This window comes from Phyllobates terribilis, unplaced genomic scaffold, assembly GCF_046119375.1.
Source record: "Phyllobates terribilis strain yellow unplaced genomic scaffold, ASM4611937v1 Scaffold_277__1_contigs__length_2500907, whole genome shotgun sequence".
Taxonomy (NCBI): domain Eukaryota; kingdom Metazoa; phylum Chordata; class Amphibia; order Anura; family Dendrobatidae; genus Phyllobates; species Phyllobates terribilis.
Window position 1 is genome coordinate 822,338 of NW_027363037.1, and position 27,824 is coordinate 850,161.

The following is a 27,824-nucleotide window of genomic DNA, read 5'->3' on the forward strand; positions in this document are numbered from 1 at the left end:
TCTCCAGCAATCTCACATCTGCATCACACAGTTCATACCTCACCAAAAACTTATAAACCCACACATACCATACAGGCACCTCAAAAGCAATCGGACATCGCAAATCCCTTTCTTGCCACTTTAAACGAAACAAATACGCTCCAAATAAATACCTACACATAGATGAAAACTTTCCATCCGCCCTAATCACTTTCAAAACAAACACAACGATATTCACACCAAAAAACACGTCCAAATTCGGAAAACCCAAACCACCTTTTTCCACTCTTTTAACCAAAATTTCTCTCCTAGCTCTCTCCATTTTCGAGTTCCACAAAAAAACAAATAAAATTCTATTCAAGCTTCTCATACACATATATCCTGGTGGAAATACTACCGCAATATATAAAAATATTGGCAACACCACACTCTTAACAATTAAAATCTTCCCAAAAAAGGATAAACTCCTCAATTTCCAAAAATTCAACTTCTGCTCAACTTTTCCTTTCGCATCATCCCAACTTTCTTTCCCATCCAAACTCTCTGAAAACTTCACACCCAAAACTTTAATAGGTCCATTCACTACATTCACACCTACATCCCTACTTAAACTTCCGCCTCCAAAACCCTTACACTCACTCTTTTCCCAATTCACTTTAAACGCAGATGCACCACAAAAAATAGACACTAACAACTTCACCCGCCTCACCGAACATTCAGAATCACATAATACACACACGTCATCCATATAACCACTCACCTTCCATTCTTTTCCTCCACCTCCCGGCACTTGCACACCACGAATTACCTTATCTTTCCTCAGCATACACAACAATGGCTCAATTGCACAAATAAATGCTACAGGGGACAAAGGACACCCCTGTCGCACACCCGAAAACACATTCACTTTCCTACCCACATACCCATTCATTAAAACACAGCTATAAACACCCGCATACAAACTTCTCACTCGCCCAACAAAATCAGCCGGAAAACCCATTTTTAACAACACTCTGAACAAAAAACCATGCGACAACCTATCATAAGCCTTTTCAAAATCCAAACTTAACAAAAATACACTCTTCTTACGACCCATGCAATCCCATAGACAATCTCTTAACATACACACACACTCATGAATCCGCCTCCCAGGTACCGCACAACACTGCTCATCCCCAATCACACTCTCTATCACATCACGCATCCTATTAGCCATAAGTTTTGCATAGATTTTATAATCACAATTAAGTAACGTTATTGGCCTCCAATTCCTCAGACTTTTCAAATCCCCTTTCTTAGGAATTAACACAACCATACCTGCACGCATACTCTCAGTCACCTCCATGTTTCCCCACATATACTTACATACATCCACAAAGTCCTTACCAATCACACCCCACATCACACGATAAAATTCTACTGGGAGGCCATCCTCCCCCGGCGTCTTATTCAAAGCCATACTACACATAACCTTCCATACCTCATCACCAGTCACCTCACCCATCACTCTCTCTCTTTCTGCTTCACTCAACTTACTCTCTAACACACTCAAAACATCATTCTCCAAACATTCATCCCTCTGTTTCACTGCATACAGATCCTCATAAAACTTAGCCACCTCTTCACACATATCCTCTCCACTCACCTCACTTCCATCTGCTCCATACACCACGCTCATACTCTGTTTCTTTCCAAAAACTTTTTTAAAGAAAAACCGAGAACATTTCTCATCCTGCTCCATCTTATCAATCTTTGCCCTAAACACTATGCTTCTCCCTCTCTCCAACAAAAACTCACTAATCTCCTTTTTTACCTCTAAAATATCCTCCTCCACCTCAACTCCTCCTTCCCTTAACTTATACAAAACGCTCAACCGCGCGTTCAGTTTAACAAAACTCTCTCTTTTAATTGCTGCATACTTGTATCCTAAATTTTTAAAGAACATTTTTGTTTGTTTCTTCACCCAGTCCCACCACTCACAAACATTCCCAAACTCATTTTTATGCTTACACCATTCTTCATACCGCCTTTCATACTCCTTTCTCACATCTTCATTCTCTAACAGTTTAACATTTAACTTCCACAATCCTCTCCCAAACACTCCATCAACTTTTATATCCAACTCACACAACATACACACATGATCTGAAAAAAGAACGTTTTCCTGCCTATAATTAACAGAAACCATATTTTTAGAAATAAAACAATAATCCAATCTGGATTGTACCCTACCACTCTCAGAAAAGAAAGTGTTCAACAAAGGATTCATGTTACACACGCGCTGCATATCACACAACCCAAAATCATTCACTAACTCCAATAATGCTTTCCCAGACACATCCACATTCACTCTCCCCACATCACAGTTCATATCACCCACAATTACCACAGGTATTCTTCCTGGAACAAAAAGCTTAATTTTTTCAAATAAATTTTTGCGCTCATTTTTTTCAACTGGCGCATAAACATTAATAACACAAAACTTTACATTCTTGTATACAAAATTAGCAAGGATACATCTCCCCACCTCAATAACCAAATAATCACTCAAAACAACCTCCCTTCCTTTAACCAAAATACCCACACCATCATTCTTATTACATGCACTCCCCGACCACACAGACGCTCCATAAGACCATTCATCCCCTTTCACACCATCCACTACCCCACATTCTTGTAAACAAAAAATAGATGCATTTTGCATAGCTAAAAACTCAAAAATAGCAGCTCTTCTTACTTTACTTTTAAACACTCTTACGTTTTGGGACACTATGGTAAATCCCATAATACTTCTACTCCTTCACCAATTACACAAAGAAATAGCCTTTGGCCTAAACCAAAGCTCACAAGAGGACAAAAAGAAAAAACATTTACAATATTATATGGTGACACTATCCAGCACCACCACTATCCTCCTCCGCCATCAGAACAGAACAGCTGGTTTCCGACCCGCTGGCTTCACCAGCCACACTCCTCATTCTGGCAGTTCTGATCTTCCTCTGAGGCTCACTAAAATCTGCATCATCACTGCCCCCACCATCCTCCCTACGACTCTTCTTTGCACCCCTATCATCCTCCGAAGAAAAATCTTCAATGTTTTCAGGACCCGAAGGGTGTTCAGGACTGTCGGGTTCCGAGATTTGCACTTCACATCCTGTTGCGTCCATTGCCTCTCCAAAAGTCATCATCTCAGGCAGCTCTGCTTCCACCACTTTCCTAGATATTCTCGCAGACACTGCCTTTTCTTCCACCTTTGCCACTTCCCTCCAGAACTCCTTTTCTTCCCTCCGCTTCTTCCTCATTTCTTCAGCAGAAGAAGAACATGGTCTCAGGGACACCTCCTCTGGCGCCGTAGAGGGAGAGGCTCTACCAGTTTCCCGCCTCCTTCCCTCTCTCTCCTCCCTCTCCAATCTTTCCAGCACTTTCAGTGCGCTTGCCATCTGCCTCCTCTCCAGCTCCTCCTCCTTCTGTTCTTTATCAGAACGTCTAGGTGCACTCATAGGACAGTCCTTATACATGTGATCACTACTCCCACAAACATCACAGGACTTGGCCTCTGGACACTGGTTGGCCATATGCCCCTCCTTTCTGCAATTTCGGCAACACTGCCCTTTAAGGCATGTTACCATGGTATGTCCGAAAGAAAAGCATCTACGGCAAAACATGGGCTGGCCTGGGTAAAAGAGGAAACCTCTATGGCCTGCAACGGAAAAATTTGATGGAGGGTGTCTAAAGCCCCCCACACTGTCAGGATCCCTTTTCAATTTCACACGGAATTTATACTGACAGTTAAAGATTCCTAGACAATTGACTTGCTTCACTCCCTTCCGCACATATTCACAGTAGCGAGAGAGGAAGCACTCCAGCAGCTCAGGGTCTGTAAAAGGGTTATAGACAGTCACAGTCACCTCCTTTTCTTGCAGACCAAACAAAGGTTCCCATCTAACTCCTTCCAAGCAGGGGTCACTAGAGTGACCACGGAGCCATTCAAAGACATTAAGGCAAACATCCTGGTCCATAAAGGTAACGTCATAATTACCTTGACGTGAAAATTCGTTGACACTGAAGATCTCAGAACGTCTTGCTCCAGCTTTGCCTTCAACGATGTCTTGGACAATGAAAACCACGTTGTTCTTGTTCTGGTCAGATGGATCCACGGACAAACGGATGGTGTTCTTCACAAAAGACATCTTGGATTCTGTCGGTATGGAATACCACAGGAAAAAGCAGAAAATCCTCCACAAAAGGGTCCGGATTCCTCCAGGAGACTCGCACCAATCAAGGTACAGTCATACGATCGCAGCCAAAAGGCCGAGAAGCGATAACCAGAATTGGTTTCAAACTACGGAGCCACCCAAGGATCCTAAAAAGTCCATTTGTGGAGATGAGCTCCTGGACTCCCGTTAAGAAGACATGTTGTCAACCTCTAGATCCCTTACATGCCTGCACTTTTCGGCTTGCTGCTGCTGCAATCCACGCGTTTTAGATCTGCATAACTCCACCTCTTTAAACACAGCACCTTCACCCCCTGCTGTTCCCACCCGCCTCAACACCGTTGGAAGGGAGGAGAACCAATTAAGGCGGGGGGTGGGGTGGAACGAGCAGCTGTCTACCCTTAGCAGGAGGGCTCCTGATTACATACCTCTCCTGCTGCTGCTGCTGCTGGCTGTCCAGCAGCAGACTGAAGGTGGCTGCTGCTGTGCACAGGTATATAAAGGCTCAGAGCCTATTATGACACGCGCAGCCAGCGTTCCATTGCCACATTCCATCTACTGCAGGCAGGATACCTGGCTGGCTGAATGTCGCTGAGAAGCTCACAGAGACCGCCATAAGCAACAGTTTAACAGAATGCCACAGACTAATCAACCAAACTTTTTGGGTTGGGTTCTCTTTTATAGTCTGCAGGCATTAAATGAAAGAAGTCAGTGTTCCAGCAGAAGGAGACAACGTTTCAGAAAAGGCATTGTAGCAAACCAAAAAAGAAATTTTAAGCGCAGCAGAGTAACCAGCGCACATACCTGTTAGCTCAGGTGAGTTTAAAAGGCTGCTGTTGATAACAAGGGCATTTGCTAAATAGATGGTGTGTGTGCAACAATATACTGAAAGGTCAATTATATTGTGCAGCTTATCTCACCACCTGTAGTTATTTAGGTGAAAGCTCCAAAATGCTTGCCTAATATGTCTGTTTATCCAAAAGGAAGTAAAAAGGGAGAGCTAGAAAGATAGCATTGCATCACATTACATGGCAATGCAATGCACAGTTGCTGAAGTTGAACCAAAATGAGCTTGTAATCTGGCTTCTGCAACTTTGAACATGAAAAATCCAATGAGGAGAAGAAAAGCAGAGCCAAAGAGTCCATCCCAAAATCCGACAAACAAGCAAAATGAACAAAAAACATTGAATTCAATTCTTTCTGATTTTAGAAACTGCATTAAAGAAGGGGTGCACCGGTCCTGGAGATACTGCAATACCAGGTCAATGCGTGGAGTGGACAGAGCAAGCTCTTTTTCCATCTCCCTGTTCTAAAAATCCATTTAATATATGGTCCCCAGATAGGGGACGTATCAGATATTAAACTGATAAGAACAGATTTTTTTTTTTTTTTTTTTTTTTTCTCCTCAGACGAGGAAATTCCACAGTCTATGGAAACCAGACAAAGGAAAATTCCATCAAAACAGCTGCGTCAAATCCAATACGCAATTTGCTGTCCCCATCATCATCGGAAATATTTATTTCATATTTCAAAACAACAATAACAAAAATCAAGAGGTACTAACAATATATCTCCACTTTTTAACTTTCCATATTCCCTCCGCATCCACTTCCCCTCTCCTCTTTTTGTCCCATAGGAAACACACATACATCTTCCCCAAAATCACCTTCACACTATCCTTTACAGCAATTTCCTTCCTTTTAAACACATACACATTCCTCACATCCCATAACACTTCCTTTATACATGCAAGCATCAACCACAAGACTCTTTCCTTCGTCCCATCACATATTCCCAAACCAAACATAAACAACTCAAAAGACAACAAATTCACACCACACAATTCTTTACACAAAGGCCCCATTCTCCCAATCACATCTCTAGCATACTGGCAATTCCAAAAAACATGCAACACACTTTCCCTTCCACCACAGCCATTTCTTGGACACATTTCACTCCTCACCAAACCTCTATTCCTCTGAAACTCTCTCACAGGTAATACTCCATGTAAAGACTGCCACACAACTTCACTCTGTTTGTTGGTCATACCACTCATCCGCACTTTCTTCCAAACCTTCTGCACATCACCACCCCTAACCATATTTATTCCACATTCTACCTCTCTACATTCAATCATCCTATACACAGCCTTCTTATTCTCCAGCAATCTCACATCTGCATCACACAGTTCATACCTCACCAAAAACTTATAAACCCACACATACCATACAGGCACCTCAAAAGCAATCGGACATCGCAAATCCCTTTCTTGCCACTTTAAACGAAACAAATACGCTCCAAATAAATACCTACACATAGATGAAAACTTTCCATCCGCCCTAATCACTTTCAAAACAAACACAACGATATTCACACCAAAAAACACGTCCAAATTCGGAAAACCCAAACCACCTTTTTCCACTCTTTTAACCAAAATTTCTCTCCTAGCTCTCTCCATTTTCGAGTTCCACAAAAAAACAAATAAAATTCTATTCAAGCTTCTCATACACATATATCCTGGCGGAAATACTACCGCAATATATAAAAATATTGGCAACACCACACTCTTAACAATTAAAATCTTCCCAAAAAAGGATAAACTCCTCAATTTCCAAAAATTCAACTTCTGCTCAACTTTTCCTTTCGCATCATCCCAACTTTCTTTCCCATCCAAACTCTCTGAAAACTTCACACCCAAAACTTTAATAGGTCCATTCACTACATTCACACCTACATCCCTACTTAAACTTCCGCCTCCAAAACCCTTACACTCACTCTTTTCCCAATTCACTTTAAACGCAGATGCACCACAAAAAATAGACACTAACAACTTCACCCGCCTCACCGAACATTCAGAATCACATAATACACACACGTCATCCATATAACCACTCACCTTCCATTCTTTTCCTCCACCTCCCGGCACTTGCACACCACGAATTACCTTATCTTTCCTCAGCATACACAACAATGGCTCAATTGCACAAATAAATGCTACAGGGGACAAAGGACACCCCTGTCGCACACCCGAAAACACATTCACTTTCCTACCCACATACCCATTCATTAAAACACAGCTATAAACACCCGCATACAAACTTCTCACTCGCCCAACAAAATCAGCCGGAAAACCCATTTTTAACAACACTCTGAACAAAAAACCATGCGACAACCTATCATAAGCCTTTTCAAAATCCAAACTTAACAAAAATACACTCTTCTTACGACCCATGCAATCCCATAGACAATCTCTTAACATACACACACACTCATGAATCCGCCTCCCAGGTACCGCACAACACTGCTCATCCCCAATCACACTCTCTATCACATCACGCATCCTATTAGCCATAAGTTTTGCATAGATTTTATAATCACAATTAAGTAACGTTATTGGCCTCCAATTCCTCAGACTTTTCAAATCCCCTTTCTTAGGAATTAACACAACCATACCTGCACGCATACTCTCAGTCACCTCCATGTTTCCCCACATATACTTACATACATCCACAAAGTCCTTACCAATCACACCCCACATCACACGATAAAATTCTACTGGGAGGCCATCCTCCCCCGGCGTCTTATTCAAAGCCATACTACACATAACCTTCCATACCTCATCACCAGTCACCTCACCCATCACTCTCTCTCTTTCTGCTTCACTCAACTTACTCTCTAACACACTCAAAACATCATTCTCCAAACATTCATCCCTCTGTTTCACTGCATACAGATCCTCATAAAACTTAGCCACCTCTTCACACATATCCTCTCCACTCACCTCACTTCCATCTGCTCCATACACCACGCTCATACTCTGTTTCTTTCCAAAAACTTTTTTAAAGAAAAACCGAGAACATTTCTCATCCTGCTCCATCTTATCAATCTTTGCCCTAAACACTATGCTTCTCCCTCTCTCCAACAAAAACTCACTAATCTCCTTTTTTACCTCTAAAATATCCTCCTCCACCTCAACTCCTCCTTCCCTTAACTTATACAAAACGCTCAACCGCGCGTTCAGTTTAACAAAACTCTCTCTTTTAATTGCTGCATACTTGTATCCTAAATTTTTAAAGAACATTTTTGTTTGTTTCTTCACCCAGTCCCACCACTCACAAACATTCCCAAACTCATTTTTATGCTTACACCATTCTTCATACCGCCTTTCATACTCCTTTCTCACATCTTCATTCTCTAACAGTTTAACATTTAACTTCCACAATCCTCTCCCAAACACTCCATCAACTTTTATATCCAACTCACACAACATACACACATGATCTGAAAAAAGAACGTTTTCCTGCCTATAATTAACAGAAACCATATTTTTAGAAATAAAACAATAATCCAATCTGGATTGTACCCTACCACTCTCAGAAAAGAAAGTGTTCAACAAAGGATTCATGTTACACACGCGCTGCATATCACACAACCCAAAATCATTCACTAACTCCAATAATGCTTTCCCAGACACATCCACATTCACTCTCCCCACATCACAGTTCATATCACCCACAATTACCACAGGTATTCTTCCTGGAACAAAAAGCTTAATTTTTTCAAATAAATTTTTGCGCTCATTTTTTTCAACTGGCGCATAAACATTAATAACACAAAACTTTACATTCTTGTATACAAAATTAGCAAGGATACATCTCCCCACCTCAATAACCAAATAATCACTCAAAACAACCTCCCTTCCTTTAACCAAAATACCCACACCATCATTCTTATTACATGCACTCCCCGACCACACAGACGCTCCATAAGACCATTCATCCCCTTTCACACCATCCACTACCCCACATTCTTGTAAACAAAAAATAGATGCATTTTGCATAGCTAAAAACTCAAAAATAGCAGCTCTTCTTACTTTACTTTTAAACACTCTTACGTTTTGGGACACTATGGTAAATCCCATAATACTTCTACTCCTTCACCAATTACACAAAGAAATAGCCTTTGGCCTAAACCAAAGCTCACAAGAGGACAAAAAGAAAAAACATTTACAATATTATATGGTGACACTATCCAGCACCACCACTATCCTCCTCCGCCATCAGAACAGAACAGCTGGTTTCCGACCCGCTGGCTTCACCAGCCACACTCCTCATTCTGGCAGTTCTGATCTTCCTCTGAGGCTCACTAAAATCTGCATCATCACTGCCCCCACCATCCTCCCTACGACTCTTCTTTGCACCCCTATCATCCTCCGAAGAAAAATCTTCAATGTTTTCAGGACCCGAAGGGTGTTCAGGACTGTCGGGTTCCGAGATTTGCACTTCACATCCTGTTGCGTCCATTGCCTCTCCAAAAGTCATCATCTCAGGCAGCTCTGCTTCCACCACTTTCCTAGATATTCTCGCAGACACTGCCTTTTTCTCCACCTTTGCCACTTCCCTCCAGAACTCCTTTTCTTCCCTCCGCTTCTTCCTCATTTCTTCAGCAGAAGAAGAACATGGTCTCAGGGACACCTCCTCTGGCGCCGTAGAGGGAGAGGCTCTACCAGTTTCCCGCCTCCTTCCCTCTCTCTCCTCCCTCTCCAATCTTTCCAGCACTTTCAGTGCGCTTGCCATCTGCCTCCTCTCCAGCTCCTCCTCCTTCTGTTCTTTATCAGAACGTCTAGGTGCACTCATAGGACAGTCCTTATACATGTGATCACTACTCCCACAGACATCACAGGACTTGGCCTCTGGACACTGGTTGGCCATATGCCCCTCCTTTCTGCAATTTCGGCAACACTGCCCTTTAAGGCATGTTACCATGGTATGTCCGAAAGAAAAGCATCTACGGCAAAACATGGGCTGGCCTGGGTAAAAGAGGAAACCTCTATGGCCTGCAACGGAAAAATTTGATGGAGGGTGTCTAAAGCCCCCCACACTGTCAGGATCCCTTTTCAATTTCACACGGAATTTATACTGACAGTTAAAGATTCCTAGACAATTGACTTGCTTCACTCCCTTCCGCACATATTCACAGTAGCGAGAGAGGAAGCACTCCAGCAGCTCAGGGTCTGTAAAAGGGTTATAGACAGTCACAGTCACCTCCTTTTCTTGCAGACCAAACAAAGGTTCCCATCTAACTCCTTCCAAGCAGGGGTCACTAGAGTGACCACGGAGCCATTCAAAGACATTAAGGCAAACATCCTGGTCCATAAAGGTAACGTCATAATTACCTTGACGTGAAAATTCGTTGACACTGAAGATCTCAGAACGTCTTGCTCCAGCTTTGCCTTCAACGATGTCTTGGACAATGAAAACCACGTTGTTCTTGTTCTGGTCAGATGGATCCACGGACAAACGGATGGTGTTCTTCACAAAAGACATCTTGGATTCTGTCGGTATGGAATACCACAGGAAAAAGCAGAAAATCCTCCACAAAAGGGTCCGGATTCCTCCAGGAGACTCGCACCAATCAAGGTACAGTCATACGATCGCAGCCAAAAGGCCGAGAAGCGATAACCAGAATTGGTTTCAAACTACGGAGCCACCCAAGGATCCTAAAAAGTCCATTTGTGGAGATGAGCTCCTGGACTCCCGTTAAGAAGACATGTTGTCAACCTCTAGATCCCTTACATGCCTGCACTTTTCGGCTTGCTGCTGCTGCAATCCACGCGTTTTAGATCTGCATAACTCCACCTCTTTAAACACAGCACCTTCACCCCCTGCTGTTCCCACCCGCCTCAACACCGTTGGAAGGGAGGAGAACCAATTAAGGCGGGGGGTGGGGTGGAACGAGCAGCTGTCTACCCTTAGCAGGAGGGCTCCTGATTACATACCTCTCCTGCTGCTGCTGCTGCTGGCTGTCCAGCAGCAGACTGAAGGTGGCTGCTGCTGTGCACAGGTATATAAAGGCTCAGAGCCTATTATGACACGCGCAGCCAGCGTTCCATTGCCACATTTCATCTACTGCAGGCAGGATACCTGGCTGGCTGAATGTCGCTGAGAAGCTCACAGAGACCGCCATAAGCAACAGTTTAACAGAATGCCACAGACTAATCAACCAAACTTTTTGGGTTGGGTTCTCTTTTATAGTCTGCAGGCATTAAATGAAAGAAGTCAGTGTTCCAGCAGAAGGAGACAACGTTTCAGAAAAGGCATTGTAGCAAACCAAAAAAGAAATTTTAAGCGCAGCAGAGTAACCAGCGCACATACCTGTTAGCTCAGGTGAGTTTAAAAGGCTGCTGTTGATAACAAGGGCATTTGCTAAATAGATGGTGTGTGTGCAACAATATACTGAAAGGTCAATTATATTGTGCAGCTTATCTCACCACCTGTAGTTATTTAGGTGAAAGCTCCAAAATGCTTGCCTAATATGTCTGTTTATCCAAAAGGAAGTAAAAAGGGAGAGCTAGAAAGATAGCATTGCATCACATTACATGGCAATGCAATGCACAGTTGCTGAAGTTGAACCAAAATGAGCTTGTAATCTGGCTTCTGCAACTTTGAACATGAAAAATCCAATGAGGAGAAGAAAAGCAGAGCCAAAGAGTCCATCCCAAAATCCGACAAACAAGCAAAATGAACAAAAAACATTGAATTCAATTCTTTCTGATTTTAGAAACTGCATTAAAGAAGGGGTGCACCGGTCCTGGAGATACTGCAATACCAGGTCAATGCGTGGAGTGGACAGAGCAAGCTCTTTTTCCATCTCCCTGTTCTAAAAATCCATTTAATATATGGTCCCCAGATAGGGGACGTATCAGATATTAAACTGATAAGAACAGATACTACACTTGATCTTAGCCAAAAGGCCGAGAAGCGATAACCAGAATTGGTTTCAAACTACGGAGCCACCCAAGGATCCTAAAAAGTCCATTTGTGGAGATGAGCTCCTGGACTCCCGTTAAGAAGACATGTTGTCAACCTCTAGATCCCTTACATGCCTGCACTTTTCGGCTTGCTGCTGCTGCAATCCACGCGTTTTAGATCTGCATAACTCCACCTCTTTAAACACAGCACCTTCACCCCCTGCTGTTCCCACCCGCCTCAACACCGTTGGAAGGGAGGAGAACCAATTAAGGCGGGGGGTGGGGTGGAACGAGCAGCTGTCTACCCTTAGCAGGAGGGCTCCTGATTACATACCTCTCCTGCTGCTGCTGCTGCTGGCTGTCCAGCAGCAGACTGAAGGTGGCTGCTGCTGTGCACAGGTATATAAAGGCTCAGAGCCTATTATGACACGCGCAGCCAGCGTTCCATTGCCACATTCCATCTACTGCAGGCAGGATACCTGGCTGGCTGAATGTCGCTGAGAAGCTCACAGAGACCGCCATAAGCAACAGTTTAACAGAATGCCACAGACTAATCAACCAAACTTTTTGGGTTGGGTTCTCTTTTATAGTCTGCAGGCATTAAATGAAAGAAGTCAGTGTTCCAGCAGAAGGAGACAACGTTTCAGAAAAGGCATTGTAGCAAACCAAAAAAGAAATTTTAAGCGCAGCAGAGTAACCAGCGCACATACCTGTTAGCTCAGGTGAGTTTAAAAGGCTGCTGTTGATAACAAGGGCATTTGCTAAATAGATGGTGTGTGTGCAACAATATACTGAAAGGTCAATTATATTGTGCAGCTTATCTCACCACCTGTAGTTATTTAGGTGAAAGCTCCAAAATGCTTGCCTAATATGTCTGTTTATCCAAAAGGAAGTAAAAAGGGAGAGCTAGAAAGATAGCATTGCATCACATTACATGGCAATGCAATGCACAGTTGCTGAAGTTGAACCAAAATGAGCTTGTAATCTGGCTTCTGCAACTTTGAACATGAAAAATCCAATGAGGAGAAAAAAAGCAGAGCCAAAGAGTCCATCCCAAAATCCGACAAACAAGCAAAATGAACAAAAAACATTGAATTCAATTCTTTCTGATTTTAGAAACTGCATTAAAGAAGGGGTGCACCGGTCCTGGAGATACTGCAATACCAGGTCAATGCGTGGAGTGGACAGAGCAAGCTCTTTTTCCATCTCCCTGTTCTAAAAATCCATTTAATATATGGTCCCCAGATAGGGGACGTATCAGATATTTAACTGATAAGAACAGATTTTTTGATTGAAGCTGCATCCAAGGCACTGAAAAATGTGACCGAAGTCACACCAAAACAGCGCACGAGGCGAGGATTCATGTGGACCCTTCCCGGAGGAGAGGGTCCCCAATAAACCATCCCCATCCCTCCGAGCCAGAAGGCCACAGCGAGGGGCAGGGATCTCCGATGCTCTCCCTAGCCGAAGCCGGAGAAGAGCCGTTTTCGTGCTCCCAGCTTCCATCTAGGCTGCCACCCTAGTGGAGCTGGAGCCTGTGTTGGTTTCTCAGCCCAAAGCTGACCGGACCTCCGACCGGGTTTATAAAAATTCCCCTTCCTAGCCCGGAGGCCAGGAATAGGGGGGGTTGCTCAGAAAGTATGATTGGCAAAGGTGCGGCGTGCTACGAAGCCAAGTCTTTCTGGGTTTCCCAGTCCCAGTAAGCTTGGACTCCCACCAGGGCGCCTACTCCTGGGGCACATTGCTCCAAAGCCCTCACACTTACCCAGCCTAGTGACTTCGATCCTGGAGGGCCATGTTTTCCATCAGATAACTCTATGAGCCACCTGGCGTACTAACAAGTGCACCAAACCAGTGTGTAATATGCATCAATTTACTAGGGCAGCCCAAGGACAAAACTGCCTTTTCAAAAGATACTACACTTGATCTTAGCCAAAAGGCCGAGAAGCGATAACCAGAATTGGTTTCAAACTACGGAGCCACCCAAGGATCCTAAAAAGTCCATTTGTGGAGATGAGCTCCTGGACTCCCGTTAAGAAGACATGTTGTCAACCTCTAGATCCCTTACATGCCTGCACTTTTCGGCTTGCTGCTGCTGCAATCCACGCGTTTTAGATCTGCATAACTCCACCTCTTTAAACACAGCACCTTCACCCCCTGCTGTTCCCACCCGCCTCAACACCGTTGGAAGGGAGGAGAACCAATTAAGGCGGGGGGTGGGGTGGAACGAGCAGCTGTCTACCCTTAGCAGGAGGGCTCCTGATTACATACCTCTCCTGCTGCTGCTGCTGCTGGCTGTCCAGCAGCAGACTGAAGGTGGCTGCTGCTGTGCACAGGTATATAAAGGCTCAGAGCCTATTATGACACGCGCAGCCAGCGTTCCATTGCCACATTCCATCTACTGCAGGCAGGATACCTGGCTGGCTGAATGTCGCTGAGAAGCTCACAGAGACCGCCATAAGCAACAGTTTAACAGAATGCCACAGACTAATCAACCAAACTTTTTGGGTTGGGTTCTCTTTTATAGTCTGCAGGCATTAAATGAAAGAAGTCAGTGTTCCAGCAGAAGGAGACAACGTTTCAGAAAAGGCATTGTAGCAAACCAAAAAAGAAATTTTAAGCGCAGCAGAGTAACCAGCGCACATACCTGTTAGCTCAGGTGAGTTTAAAAGGCTGCTGTTGATAACAAGGGCATTTGCTAAATAGATGGTGTGTGTGCAACAATATACTGAAAGGTCAATTATATTGTGCAGCTTATCTCACCACCTGTAGTTATTTAGGTGAAAGCTCCAAAATGCTTGCCTAATATGTCTGTTTATCCAAAAGGAAGTAAAAAGGGAGAGCTAGAAAGATAGCATTGCATCACATTACATGGCAATGCAATGCACAGTTGCTGAAGTTGAACCAAAATGAGCTTGTAATCTGGCTTCTGCAACTTTGAACATGAAAAATCCAATGAGGAGAAGAAAAGCAGAGCCAAAGAGTCCATCCCAAAATCCGACAAACAAGCAAAATGAACAAAAAACATTGAATTCAATTCTTTCTGATTTTAGAAACTGCATTAAAGAAGGGGTGCACCGGTCCTGGAGATACTGCAATACCAGGTCAATGCGTGGAGTGGACAGAGCAAGCTCTTTTTCCATCTCCCTGTTCTAAAAATCCATTTAATATATGGTCCCCAGATAGGGGACGTATCAGATATTAAACTGATAAGAACAGATACTACACTTGATCTTAGCCAAAAGGCCGAGAAGCGATAACCAGAATTGGTTTCAAACTACGGAGCCACCCAAGGATCCTAAAAAGTCCATTTGTGGAGATGAGCTCCTGGACTCCCGTTAAGAAGACATGTTGTCAACCTCTAGATCCCTTACATGCCTGCACTTTTCGGCTTGCTGCTGCTGCAATCCACGCGTTTTAGATCTGCATAACTCCACCTCTTTAAACACAGCACCTTCACCCCCTGCTGTTCCCACCCGCCTCAACACCGTTGGAAGGGAGGAGAACCAATTAAGGCGGGGGGTGGGGTGGAACGAGCAGCTGTCTACCCTTAGCAGGAGGGCTCCTGATTACATACCTCTCCTGCTGCTGCTGCTGCTGGCTGTCCAGCAGCAGACTGAAGGTGGCTGCTGCTGTGCACAGGTATATAAAGGCTCAGAGCCTATTATGACACGCGCAGCCAGCGTTCCATTGCCACATTCCATCTACTGCAGGCAGGATACCTGGCTGGCTGAATGTCGCTGAGAAGCTCACAGAGACCGCCATAAGCAACAGTTTAACAGAATGCCACAGACTAATCAACCAAACTTTTTGGGTTGGGTTCTCTTTTATAGTCTGCAGGCATTAAATGAAAGAAGTCAGTGTTCCAGCAGAAGGAGACAACGTTTCAGAAAAGGCATTGTAGCAAACCAAAAAAGAAATTTTAAGCGCAGCAGAGTAACCAGCGCACATACCTGTTAGCTCAGGTGAGTTTAAAAGGCTGCTGTTGATAACAAGGGCATTTGCTAAATAGATGGTGTGTGTGCAACAATATACTGAAAGGTCAATTATATTGTGCAGCTTATCTCACCACCTGTAGTTATTTAGGTGAAAGCTCCAAAATGCTTGCCTAATATGTCTGTTTATCCAAAAGGAAGTAAAAAGGGAGAGCTAGAAAGATAGCATTGCATCACATTACATGGCAATGCAATGCACAGTTGCTGAAGTTGAACCAAAATGAGCTTGTAATCTGGCTTCTGCAACTTTGAACATGAAAAATCCAATGAGGAGAAGAAAAGCAGAGCCAAAGAGTCCATCCCAAAATCCGACAAACAAGCAAAATGAACAAAAAACATTGAATTCAATTCTTTCTGATTTTAGAAACTGCATTAAAGAAGGGGTGCACCGGTCCTGGAGATACTGCAATACCAGGTCAATGCGTGGAGTGGACAGAGCAAGCTCTTTTTCCATCTCCCTGTTCTAAAAATCCATTTAATATATGGTCCCCAGATAGGGGACGTATCAGATATTAAACTGATAAGAACAGATACTACACTTGATCTTAGCCAAAAGGCCGAGAAGCGATAACCAGAATTGGTTTCAAACTACGGAGCCACCCAAGGATCCTAAAAAGTCCATTTGTGGAGATGAGCTCCTGGACTCCCGTTAAGAAGACATGTTGTCAACCTCTAGATCCCTTACATGCCTGCACTTTTCGGCTTGCTGCTGCTGCAATCCACGCGTTTTAGATCTGCATAACTCCACCTCTTTAAACACAGCACCTTCACCCCCTGCTGTTCCCACCCGCCTCAACACCGTTGGAAGGGAGGAGAACCAATTAAGGCGGGGGGTGGGGTGGAACGAGCAGCTGTCTACCCTTAGCAGGAGGGCTCCTGATTACATACCTCTCCTGCTGCTGCTGCTGCTGGCTGTCCAGCAGCAGACTGAAGGTGGCTGCTGCTGTGCACAGGTATATAAAGGCTCAGAGCCTATTATGACACGCGCAGCCAGCGTTCCATTGCCACATTCCATCTACTGCAGGCAGGATACCTGGCTGGCTGAATGTCGCTGAGAAGCTCACAGAGACCGCCATAAGCAACAGTTTAACAGAATGCCACAGACTAATCAACCAAACTTTTTGGGTTGGGTTCTCTTTTATAGTCTGCAGGCATTAAATGAAAGAAGTCAGTGTTCCAGCAGAAGGAGACAACGTTTCAGAAAAGGCATTGTAGCAAACCAAAAAAGAAATTTTAAGCGCAGCAGAGTAACCAGCGCACATACCTGTTAGCTCAGGTGAGTTTAAAAGGCTGCTGTTGATAACAAGGGCATTTGCTAAATAGATGGTGTGTGTGCAACAATATACTGAAAGGTCAATTATATTGTGCAGCTTATCTCACCACCTGTAGTTATTTAGGTGAAAGCTCCAAAATGCTTGCCTAATATGTCTGTTTATCCAAAAGGAAGTAAAAAGGGAGAGCTAGAAAGATAGCATTGCATCACATTACATGGCAATGCAATGCACAGTTGCTGAAGTTGAACCAAAATGAGCTTGTAATCTGGCTTCTGCAACTTTGAACATGAAAAATCCAATGAGGAGAAGAAAAGCAGAGCCAAAGAGTCCATCCCAAAATCCGACAAACAAGCAAAATGAACAAAAAACATTGAATTCAATTCTTTCTGATTTTAGAAACTGCATTAAAGAAGGGGTGCACCGGTCCTGGAGATACTGCAATACCAGGTCAATGCGTGGAGTGGACAGAGCAAGCTCTTTTTCCATCTCCCTGTTCTAAAAATCCATTTAATATATGGTCCCCAGATAGGGGACGTATCAGATATTAAACTGATAAGAACAGATACTACACTTGATCTTAGCCAAAAGGCCGAGAAGCGATAACCAGAATTGGTTTCAAACTACGGAGCCACCCAAGGATCCTAAAAAGTCCATTTGTGGAGATGAGCTCCTGGACTCCCGTTAAGAAGACATGTTGTCAACCTCTAGATCCCTTACATGCCTGCACTTTTCGGCTTGCTGCTGCTGCAATCCACGCGTTTTAGATCTGCATAACTCCACCTCTTTAAACACAGCACCTTCACCCCCTGCTGTTCCCACCCGCCTCAACACCGTTGGAAGGGAGGAGAACCAATTAAGGCGGGGGGTGGGGTGGAACGAGCAGCTGTCTACCCTTAGCAGGAGGGCTCCTGATTACATACCTCTCCTGCTGCTGCTGCTGCTGCTGGCTGTCCAGCAGCAGACTGAAGGTGGCTGCTGCTGTGCACAGGTATATAAAGGCTCAGAGCCTATTATGACACGCGCAGCCAGCGTTCCATTGCCACATTCCATCTACTGCAGGCAGGATACCTGGCTGGCTGAATGTCGCTGAGAAGCTCACAGAGACCGCCATAAGCAACAGTTTAACAGAATGCCACAGACTAATCAACCAAACTTTTTGGGTTGGGTTCTCTTTTATAGTCTGCAGGCATTAAATGAAAGAAGTCAGTGTTCCAGCAGAAGGAGACAACGTTTCAGAAAAGGCATTGTAGCAAACCAAAAAAGAAATTTTAAGCGCAGCAGAGTAACCAGCGCACATACCTGTTAGCTCAGGTGAGTTTAAAAGGCTGCTGTTGATAACAAGGGCATTTGCTAAATAGATGGTGTGTGTGCAACAATATATTGAAAGGTCAATTATATTGTGCAGCTTATCTCACCACCTGTAGTTATTTAGGTGAAAGCTCCAAAATGCTTGCCTAATATGTCTGTTTATCCAAAAGGAAGTAAAAAGGGAGAGCTAGAAAGATAGCATTGCATCACATTACATGGCAATGCAATGCACAGTTGCTGAAGTTGAACCAAAATGAGCTTGTAATCTGGCTTCTGCAACTTTGAACATGAAAAATCCAATGAGGAGAAGAAAAGCAAAGCCAAAGAGTCCATCCCCAAATCCGACAAACAAGCAAAATGAACAAAAAACATTGAATTCAATTCTTTCTGATTTTAGAAACTGCATTAAAGAAGGGGTGCACCGGTCCTGGAGATACTGCAATACCAGGTCAATGCGTGGAGTGGACAGAGCAAGCTCTTTTTCCATCTCCCTGTTCTAAAAATCCATTTAATATATGGTCCCCAGATAGGGGACGTATCAGATATTAAACTGATAAGAACAGATACTACACTTGATCTTAGCCAAAAGGCCGAGAAGCGATAACCAGAATTGGTTTCAAACTACGGAGCCACCCAAGGATCCTAAAAAGTCCATTTGTGGAGATGAGCTCCTGGACTCCCGTTAAGAAGACATGTTGTCAACCTCTAGATCCCTTACATGCCTGCACTTTTCGGCTTGCTGCTGCTGCAATCCACGCGTTTTAGATCTGCATAACTCCACCTCTTTAAACACAGCACCTTCACCCCCTGCTGTTCCCACCCGCCTCAACACCGTTGGAAGGGAGGAGAACCAATTAAGGCGGGGGGTGGGGTGGAACGAGCAGCTGTCTACCCTTAGCAGGAGGGCTCCTGATTACATACCTCTCCTGCTGCTGCTGCTGCTGGCTGTCCAGCAGCAGACTGAAGGTGGCTGCTGCTGTGCACAGGTATATAAAGGCTCAGAGCCTATTATGACACGCGCAGCCAGCGTTCCATTGCCACATTCCATCTACTGCAGGCAGGATACCTGGCTGGCTGAATGTCGCTGAGAAGCTCACAGAGACCGCCATAAGCAACAGTTTAACAGAATGCCACAGACTAATCAACCAAACTTTTTGGGTTGGGTTCTCTTTTATAGTCTGCAGGCATTAAATGAAAGAAGTCAATGTTCCAGCAGAAGGAGACAACGTTTCAGAAAAGGCATTGTAGCAAACCAAAAAAGAAATTTTAAGCGCAGCAGAGTAACCAGCGCACATACCTGTTAGCTCAGGTGAGTTTAAAAGGCTGCTGTTGATAACAAGGGCATTTGCTAAATAGATGGTGTGTGTGCAACAATATACTGAAAGGTCAATTATATTGTGCAGCTTATCTCACCACCTGTAGTTATTTAGGTGAAAGCTCCAAAATGCTTGCCTAATATGTCTGTTTATCCAAAAGGAAGTAAAAAGGGAGAGCTAGAAAGATAGCATTGCATCACATTACATGGCAATGCAATGCACAGTTGCTGAAGTTGAACCAAAATGAGCTTGTAATCTGGCTTCTGCAACTTTGAACATGAAAAATCCAATGAGGAGAAGAAAAGCAGAGCCAAAGAGTCCATCCCAAAATCCGACAAACAAGCAAAATGAACAAAAAACATTGAATTCAATTCTTTCTGATTTTAGAAACTGCATTAAAGAAGGGGTGCACCGGTCCTGGAGATACTGCAATACCAGGTCAATGCGTGGAGTGGACAGAGCAAGCTCTTTTTCCATCTCCCTGTTCTAAAAATCCATTTAATATATGGTCCCCAGATAGGGGACGTATCAGATATTAAACTGATAAGAACAGATACTACACTTGATCTTAGCCAAAAGGCCGAGAAGCGATAACCAGAATTGGTTTCAAACTACGGAGCCACCCAAGGATCCTAAAAAGTCCATTTGTGGAGATGAGCTCCTGGACTCCCGTTAAGAAGACATGTTGTCAACCTCTAGATCCCTTACATGCCTGCACTTTTCGGCTTGCTGCTGCTGCAATCCACGCGTTTTAGATCTGCATAACTCCACCTCTTTAAACACAGCACCTTCACCCCCTGCTGTTCCCACCCGCCTCAACACCGTTGGAAGGGAGGAGAACCAATTAAGGCGGGGGGTGGGGTGGAACGAGCAGCTGTCTACCCTTAGCAGGAGGGCTCCTGATTACATACCTCTCCTGCTGCTGCTGCTGCTGGCTGTCCAGCAGCAGACTGAAGGTGGCTGCTGCTGTGCACAGGTATATAAAGGCTCAGAGCCTATTATGACACGCGCAGCCAGCGTTCCATTGCCACATTCCATCTACTGCAGGCAGGATACCTGGCTGGCTGAATGTCGCTGAGAAGCTCACAGAGACCGCCATAAGCAACAGTTTAACAGAATGCCACAGACTAATCAACCAAACTTTTTGGGTTGGGTTCTCTTTTATAGTCTGCAGGCATTAAATGAAAGAAGTCAGTGTTCCAGCAGAAGGAGACAACGTTTCAGAAAAGGCATTGTAGCAAACCAAAAAAGAAATTTTAAGCGCAGCAGAGTAACCAGCGCACATACCTGTTAGCTCAGGTGAGTTTAAAAGGCTGCTGTTGATAACAAGGGCATTTGCTAAATAGATGGTGTGTGTGCAACAATATACTGAAAGGTCAATTATATTGTGCAGCTTATCTCACCACCTGTAGTTATTTAGGTGAAAGCTCCAAAATGCTTGCCTAATATGTCTGTTTATCCAAAAGGAGGTAAAAAGGGAGAGCTAGAAAGATAGCATTGCATCACATTACATGGCAATGCAATGCACAGTTGCTGAAGTTGAACCAAAATGAGCTTGTAATCTGGCTTCTGCAACTTTGAACATGAAAAATCCAATGAGGAGAAGAAAAGCAGAGCCAAAGAGTCCATCCCAAAATCCGACAAACAAGCAAAATGAACAAAAAACATTGAATTCAATTCTTTCTGATTTTAGAAACTGCATTAAAGAAGAGGTGCACCGGTCCTGGAGATACTGCAATACCAGGTCAATGCGTGGAGTGGACAGAGCAAGCTCTTTTTCCATCTCCCTGTTCTAAAAATCCATTTAATATATGGTCCCCAGATAGGGGACGTATCAGATATTAAACTGATAAGAACAGATTTTTTGATTGAAACTGCATCCAAGGCACTGAAAAATGTGACCGAAGTCACACCAAAACAGCGCACGAGGCGAGGATTCATGTGGACCCTTCCCGGAGGAGAGGGTCCCCAATAAACCATCCCCATCCCTCCGAGCCAGAAGGCCACAGCGAGGGTCAGGGATCTCCGATGCTCTCCCTAGCCGAAGCCGGAGAAGAGCCGTTTTCGTGCTCCCAGCTTCCATCTAGGCTGCCACCCTAGTGGAGCTGGAGCCTGTGTTGGTTTCTCAGCCCAAAGCTGACCGGACCTCCGACCGGGTTTATAAAAATTCCCCTTCCTAGCCCGGAGGCCAGGAATAGGGGGGGTTGCTCAGAAAGTATGATTGGCAAAGGTGCGGCGTGCTACGAAGAAAAGTCTTTCTGGGATTCCCAGTCCCAGTAAGCTTGGACTCCCACCAGGGCGCCTACTCCTGGGGCACATTGCTCCAAAGCCCTCACACTTACCCAGCCTAGTGACTTCGATCCTGGAGGGCCATGTTTTCCATCAGATAACTCTATGAGCCACCTGGCGTACTAACAAGTGCACCAAACCAGTGTGTAATATGCATCAATTTACTAGGGCAGCCCAAGGACAAAACTGCCTTTTCAAAAGATACTACACTTGATCTTAGCCAAAAGGCCGAGAAGCGATAACCAGAATTGGTTTCAAACTACGGAGCCACCCAAGGATCCTAAAAAGTCCATTTGTGGAGATGAGCTCCTGGACTCCCGTTAAGAAGACATGTTGTCAACCTCTAGATCCCTTACATGCCTGCACTTTTCGGCTTGCTGCTGCTGCAATCCACGCGTTTTAGATCTGCATAACTCCACCTCTTTAAACACAGCACCTTCACCCCCTGCTGTTCCCACCCGCCTCAACACCGTTGGAAGGGAGGAGAACCAATTAAGGCGGGGGGTGGGGTGGAACGAGCAGCTGTCTACCCTTAGCAGGAGGGCTCCTGATTACATACCTCTCCTGCTGCTGCTGCTGCTGGCTGTCCAGCAGCAGACTGAAGGTGGCTGCTGCTGTGCACAGGTATATAAAGGCTCAGAGCCTATTATGACACGCGCAGCCAGCGTTCCATTGCCACATTCCATCTACTGCAGGCAGGATACCTGGCTGGCTGAATGTCGCTGAGAAGCTCACAGAGACCGCCATAAGCAACAGTTTAACAGAATGCCACAGACTAATCAACCAAACTTTTTGGGTTGGGTTCTCTTTTATAGTCTGCAGGCATTAAATGAAAGAAGTCAGTGTTCCAGCAGAAGGAGACAACGTTTCAGAAAAGGCATTGTAGCAAACCAAAAAAGAAATTTTAAGCGCAGCAGAGTAACCAGCGCACATACCTGTTAGCTCAGGTGAGTTTAAAAGGCTGCTGTTGATAACAAGGGCATTTGCTAAATAGATGGTGTGTGTGCAACAATATACTGAAAGGTCAATTATATTGTGCAGCTTATCTCACCACCTGTAGTTATTTAGGTGAAAGCTCCAAAATGCTTGCCTAATATGTCTGTTTATCCAAAAGGAAGTAAAAAGGGAGAGCTAGAAAGATAGCATTGCATCACATTACATGGCAATGCAATGCACAGTTGCTGAAGTTGAACCAAAATGAGCTTGTAATCTGGCTTCTGCAACTTTGAACATGAAAAATCCAATGAGGAGAAGAAAAGCAGAGCCAAAGAGTCCATCCCAAAATCCGACAAACAAGCAAAATGAACAAAAAACATTGAATTCAATTCTTTCTGATTTTAGAAACTGCATTAAAGAAGGGGTGCACCGGTCCTGGAGATACTGCAATACCAGGTCAATGCGTGGAGTGGACAGAGCAAGCTCTTTTTCCATCTCCCTGTTCTAAAAATCCATTTAATATATGGTCCCCAGATAGGGGACGTATCAGATATTAAACTGATAAGAACAGATACTACACTTGATCTTAGCCAAAAGGCCGAGAAGCGATAACCAGAATTGGTTTCAAACTACGGAGCCACCCAAGGATCCTAAAAAGTCCATTTGTGGAGATGAGCTCCTGGACTCCCGTTAAGAAGACATGTTGTCAACCTCTAGATCCCTTACATGCCTGCACTTTTCGGCTTGCTGCTGCTGCAATCCACGCGTTTTAGATCTGCATAACTCCACCTCTTTAAACACAGCACCTTCACCCCCTGCTGTTCCCACCCGCCTCAACACCGTTGGAAGGGAGGAGAACCAATTAAGGCGGGGGGTGGGGTGGAACGAGCAGCTGTCTACCCTTAGCAGGAGGGCTCCTGATTACATACCTCTCCTGCTGCTGCTGCTGCTGGCTGTCCAGCAGCAGACTGAAGGTGGCTGCTGCTGTGCACAGGTATATAAAGGCTCAGAGCCTATTATGACACGCGCAGCCAGCGTTCCATTGCCACATTCCATCTACTGCAGGCAGGATACCTGGCTGGCTGAATGTCGCTGAGAAGCTCACAGAGACCGCCATAAGCAACAGTTTAACAGAATGCCACAGACTAATCAACCAAACTTTTTGGGTTGGGTTCTCTTTTATAGTCTGCAGGCATTAAATGAAAGAAGTCAGTGTTCCAGCAGAAGGAGACAACGTTTCAGAAAAGGCATTGTAGCAAACCAAAAAAGAAATTTTAAGCGCAGCAGAGTAACCAGCGCACATACCTGTTAGCTCAGGTGAGTTTAAAAGGCTGCTGTTGATAACAAGGGCATTTGCTAAATAGATGGTGTGTGTGCAACAATATACTGAAAGGTCAATTATATTGTGCAGCTTATCTCACCACCTGTAGTTATTTAGGTGAAAGCTCCAAAATGCTTGCCTAATATGTCTGTTTATCCAAAAGGAAGTAAAAAGGGAGAGCTAGAAAGATAGCATTGCATCACATTACATGGCAATGCAATGCACAGTTGCTGAAGTTGAACCAAAATGAGCTTGTAATCTGGCTTCTGCAACTTTGAACATGAAAAATCCAATGAGGAGAAGAAAAGCAGAGCCAAAGAGTCCATCCCAAAATCCGACAAACAAGCAAAATGAACAAAAAACATTGAATTCAATTCTTAATGATTTTAGAAACTGCATTAAAGAAGGGGTGCACCGGTCCTGGAGATACTGCAATACCAGGTCAATGCGTGGAGTGGACAGAGCAAGCTCTTTTTCCATCTCCCTGTTCTAAAAATCCATTTAATATATGGTCCCCAGATAGGGGACGTATCAGATATTAAACTGATAAGAACAGATACTACACTTGATCTTAGCCAAAAGGCCGAGAAGCGATAACCAGAATTGGTTTCAAACTACGGAGCCACCCAAGGATCCTAAAAAGTCCATTTGTGGAGATGAGCTCCTGGACTCCCGTTAAGAAGACATGTTGTCAACCTCTAGATCCCTTACATGCCTGCACTTTTCGGCTTGCTGCTGCTGCAATCCACGCGTTTTAGATCTGCATAACTCCACCTCTTTAAACACAGCACCTTCACCCCCTGCTGTTCCCACCCGCCTCAACACCGTTGGAAGGGAGGAGAACCAATTAAGGCGGGGGGTGGGGTGGAACGAGCAGCTGTCTACCCTTAGCAGGAGGGCTCCTGATTACATACCTCTCCTGCTGCTGCTGCTGCTGGCTGTCCAGCAGCAGACTGAAGGTGGCTGCTGCTGTGCACAGGTATATAAAGGCTCAGAGCCTATTATGACACGCGCAGCCAGCGTTCCATTGCCACATTCCATCTACTGCAGGCAGGATACCTGGCTGGCTGAATGTCGCTGAGAAGCTCACAGAGACCGCCATAAGCAACAGTTTAACAGAATGCCACAGACTAATCAACCAAACTTTTGGGTTGGGTTCTCTTTTATAGTCTGCAGGCATTAAATGAAAGAAGTCAGTGTTCCAGCAGAAGGAGACAACGTTTCAGAAAAGGCATTGTAGCAAACCAAAAAAGAAATTTTAAGCGCAGCAGAGTAACCAGCGCACATACCTGTTAGCTCAGGTGAGTTTAAAAGGCTGCTGTTGATAACAAGGGCATTTGCTAAATAGATGGTGTGTGTGCAACAATATACTGAAAGGTCAATTATATTGTGCAGCTTATCTCACCACCTGTAGTTATTTAGGTGAAAGCTCCAAAATGCTTGCCTAATATGTCTGTTTATCCAAAAGGAAGTAAAAAGGGAGAGCTAGAAAGATAGCATTGCATCACATTACATGGCAATGCAATGCACAGTTGCCGAAGTTGAACCAAAATGAGCTTGTAATCTGGCTTCTGCAACTTTGAACATGAAAAATCCAATGAGGAGAAGAAAAGCAGAGCCAAAGAGTCCATCCCAAAATCCGACAAACAAGCAAAATGAACAAAAAACATTGAATTCAATTCTTTCTGATTTTAGAAACTGCATTAAAGAAGGGGTGCACCGGTCCTGGAGATACTGCAATACCAGGTCAATGCGTGGAGTGGACAGAGCAAGCTCTTTTTCCATCTCCCTGTTCTAAAAATCCATTTAATATATGGTCCCCAGATAGGGGACGTATCAGATATTAAACTGATAAGAACAGATACTACACTTGATCTTAGCCAAAAGGCCGAGAAGCGATAACCAGAATTGGTTTCAAACTACGGAGCCACCCAAGGATCCTAAAAAGTCCATTTGTGGGGATGAGCTCCTGGACTCCCGTTAAGAAGACATGTTGTCAACCTCTAGATCCCTTACATGCCTGCACTTTTCGGCTTGCTGCTGCTGCAATCCACGCGTTTTAGATCTGCATAACTCCACCTCTTTAAACACAGCACCTTCACCCCCTGCTGTTCCCACCCGCCTCAACACCGTTGGAAGGGAGGAGAACCAATTAAGGCGGGGGGTGGGGTGGAACGAGCAGCTGTCTACCCTTAGCAGGAGGGCTCCTGATTACATACCTCTCCTGCTGCTGCTGCTGCTGGCTGTCCAGCAGCAGACTGAAGGTGGCTGCTGCTGTGCACAGGTATATAAAGGCTCAGAGCCTATTATGACACGCGCAGCCAGCGTTCCATTGCCACATTCCATCTACTGCAGGCAGGATACCTGGCTGGCTGAATGTCGCTGAGAAGCTCACAGAGACCGCCATAAGCAACAGTTTAACAGAATGCCACAGACTAATCAACCAAACTTTTTGGGTTGGGTTCTCTTTTATAGTCTGCAGGCATTAAATGAAAGAAGTCAGTGTTCCAGCAGAAGGACACAACGTTTCAGAAAAGACATTGTAGCAAACCAAAAAAGAAATTTTAAGCGCAGCAGAGTAACCAGCGCACATACCTGTTAGCTCAGGTGAGTTTAAAAGGCTGCTGTTGATAACAAGGGCATTTGCTAAATAGATGGTGTGTGTGCAACAATATACTGAAAGGTCAAATATATTGTGCAGCTTATCTCACCACCTGTAGTTATTTAGGTGAAAGCTCCAAAATGCTTGCCTAATATGTCTGTTTATCCAAAAGGAAGTAAAAAGGGAGAGCTAGAAAGATAGCATTGCATCACATTACATGGCAATGCAATGCACAGTTGCTGAAGTTGAACCAAAATGAGCTTGTAATCTGGCTTCTGCAACTTTGAACATGAAAAATCCAATGAGGAGAAGAAAAGCAGAGCCAAAGAGTCCATCCCAAAATCCGACAAACAAGCAAAATGAACAAAAAACATTGAATTCAATTCTTTCTGATTTTAGAAACTGCATTAAAGAAGGGGTGCACCGGTCCTGGAGATACTGCAATACCAGGTCAATGCGTGGAGTGGACAGAGCAAGCTCTTTTTCCATCTCCCTGTTCTAAAAATCCATTTAATATATGGTCCCCAGATAGGGGACGTATCAGATATTAAACTGATAAGAACAGATACTACACTTGAACTTAGCCAAAAGGCCGAGAAGCGATAACCAGAATTGGTTTCAAACTACGGAGCCACCCAAAGATCCTAAAAAGTCCATTTGTGGAGATGAGCTCCTGGACTCCCGTTAAGAAGACATGTTGTCAACCTCTAGATCCCTTACATGCCTGCACTTTTCGGCTTGCTGCTGCTGCAATCCACGCGTTTTAGATCTGCATAACTCCACCTCTTTAAACACAGCACCTTCACCCCCTGCTGTTCCCACCCGCCTCAACACCGTTGG

The 27,824-nt window shown here is 44.4% G+C and overlaps 13 non-coding genes and 2 pseudogenes across 13 annotated transcripts; all 15 read right to left on the reverse strand.

Moving 5' to 3' along the window:
* Positions 1–5,417: 5,417 nt before the first annotated feature.
* LOC141219682 (U2 spliceosomal RNA) lies at positions 5,418–5,612 on the reverse strand. The gene has a single exon (XR_012288122.1). It is a non-coding gene; the product is annotated as a U2 spliceosomal RNA (small nuclear RNA).
* A 6,155-nt stretch (positions 5,613–11,767) lies between these two features.
* LOC141219989 (U2 spliceosomal RNA) lies at positions 11,768–11,958 on the reverse strand. The gene has a single exon (XR_012288363.1). It is a non-coding gene; the product is annotated as a U2 spliceosomal RNA (small nuclear RNA).
* A 1,115-nt stretch (positions 11,959–13,073) lies between these two features.
* LOC141219633 (U2 spliceosomal RNA) lies at positions 13,074–13,255 on the reverse strand. Its single transcript, XR_012288088.1, has one exon. It is a non-coding gene; the product is annotated as a U2 spliceosomal RNA (small nuclear RNA).
* A 524-nt stretch (positions 13,256–13,779) lies between these two features.
* On the reverse strand, positions 13,780–13,895 carry LOC141219728 (U2 spliceosomal RNA; annotated as a pseudogene).
* A 1,115-nt stretch (positions 13,896–15,010) lies between these two features.
* LOC141219990 (U2 spliceosomal RNA) lies at positions 15,011–15,201 on the reverse strand. The gene has a single exon (XR_012288364.1). It is a non-coding gene; the product is annotated as a U2 spliceosomal RNA (small nuclear RNA).
* Positions 15,202–16,316: 1,115 nt separating this feature from the next.
* On the reverse strand, positions 16,317–16,507 carry LOC141219991 (U2 spliceosomal RNA). Its single transcript, XR_012288365.1, has one exon. It is a non-coding gene; the product is annotated as a U2 spliceosomal RNA (small nuclear RNA).
* A 1,115-nt stretch (positions 16,508–17,622) lies between these two features.
* On the reverse strand, positions 17,623–17,813 carry LOC141219992 (U2 spliceosomal RNA). Its single transcript, XR_012288366.1, has one exon. It is a non-coding gene; the product is annotated as a U2 spliceosomal RNA (small nuclear RNA).
* A 1,118-nt stretch (positions 17,814–18,931) lies between these two features.
* LOC141219993 (U2 spliceosomal RNA) lies at positions 18,932–19,122 on the reverse strand. Its single transcript, XR_012288367.1, has one exon. It is a non-coding gene; the product is annotated as a U2 spliceosomal RNA (small nuclear RNA).
* A 1,115-nt stretch (positions 19,123–20,237) lies between these two features.
* Positions 20,238–20,428, reverse strand: LOC141219994 (U2 spliceosomal RNA). The gene has a single exon (XR_012288368.1). It is a non-coding gene; the product is annotated as a U2 spliceosomal RNA (small nuclear RNA).
* Positions 20,429–21,543: 1,115 nt separating this feature from the next.
* Positions 21,544–21,726, reverse strand: LOC141219627 (U2 spliceosomal RNA). The gene has a single exon (XR_012288082.1). It is a non-coding gene; the product is annotated as a U2 spliceosomal RNA (small nuclear RNA).
* A 523-nt stretch (positions 21,727–22,249) lies between these two features.
* On the reverse strand, positions 22,250–22,365 carry LOC141219729 (U2 spliceosomal RNA; annotated as a pseudogene).
* A 1,115-nt stretch (positions 22,366–23,480) lies between these two features.
* LOC141219995 (U2 spliceosomal RNA) lies at positions 23,481–23,671 on the reverse strand. The gene has a single exon (XR_012288369.1). It is a non-coding gene; the product is annotated as a U2 spliceosomal RNA (small nuclear RNA).
* A 1,115-nt stretch (positions 23,672–24,786) lies between these two features.
* Positions 24,787–24,977, reverse strand: LOC141219997 (U2 spliceosomal RNA). The gene has a single exon (XR_012288371.1). It is a non-coding gene; the product is annotated as a U2 spliceosomal RNA (small nuclear RNA).
* A 1,114-nt stretch (positions 24,978–26,091) lies between these two features.
* Positions 26,092–26,282, reverse strand: LOC141219998 (U2 spliceosomal RNA). The gene has a single exon (XR_012288372.1). It is a non-coding gene; the product is annotated as a U2 spliceosomal RNA (small nuclear RNA).
* Positions 26,283–27,397: 1,115 nt separating this feature from the next.
* Positions 27,398–27,588, reverse strand: LOC141219586 (U2 spliceosomal RNA). The gene has a single exon (XR_012288044.1). It is a non-coding gene; the product is annotated as a U2 spliceosomal RNA (small nuclear RNA).
* Positions 27,589–27,824: the final 236 nt, after the last annotated feature.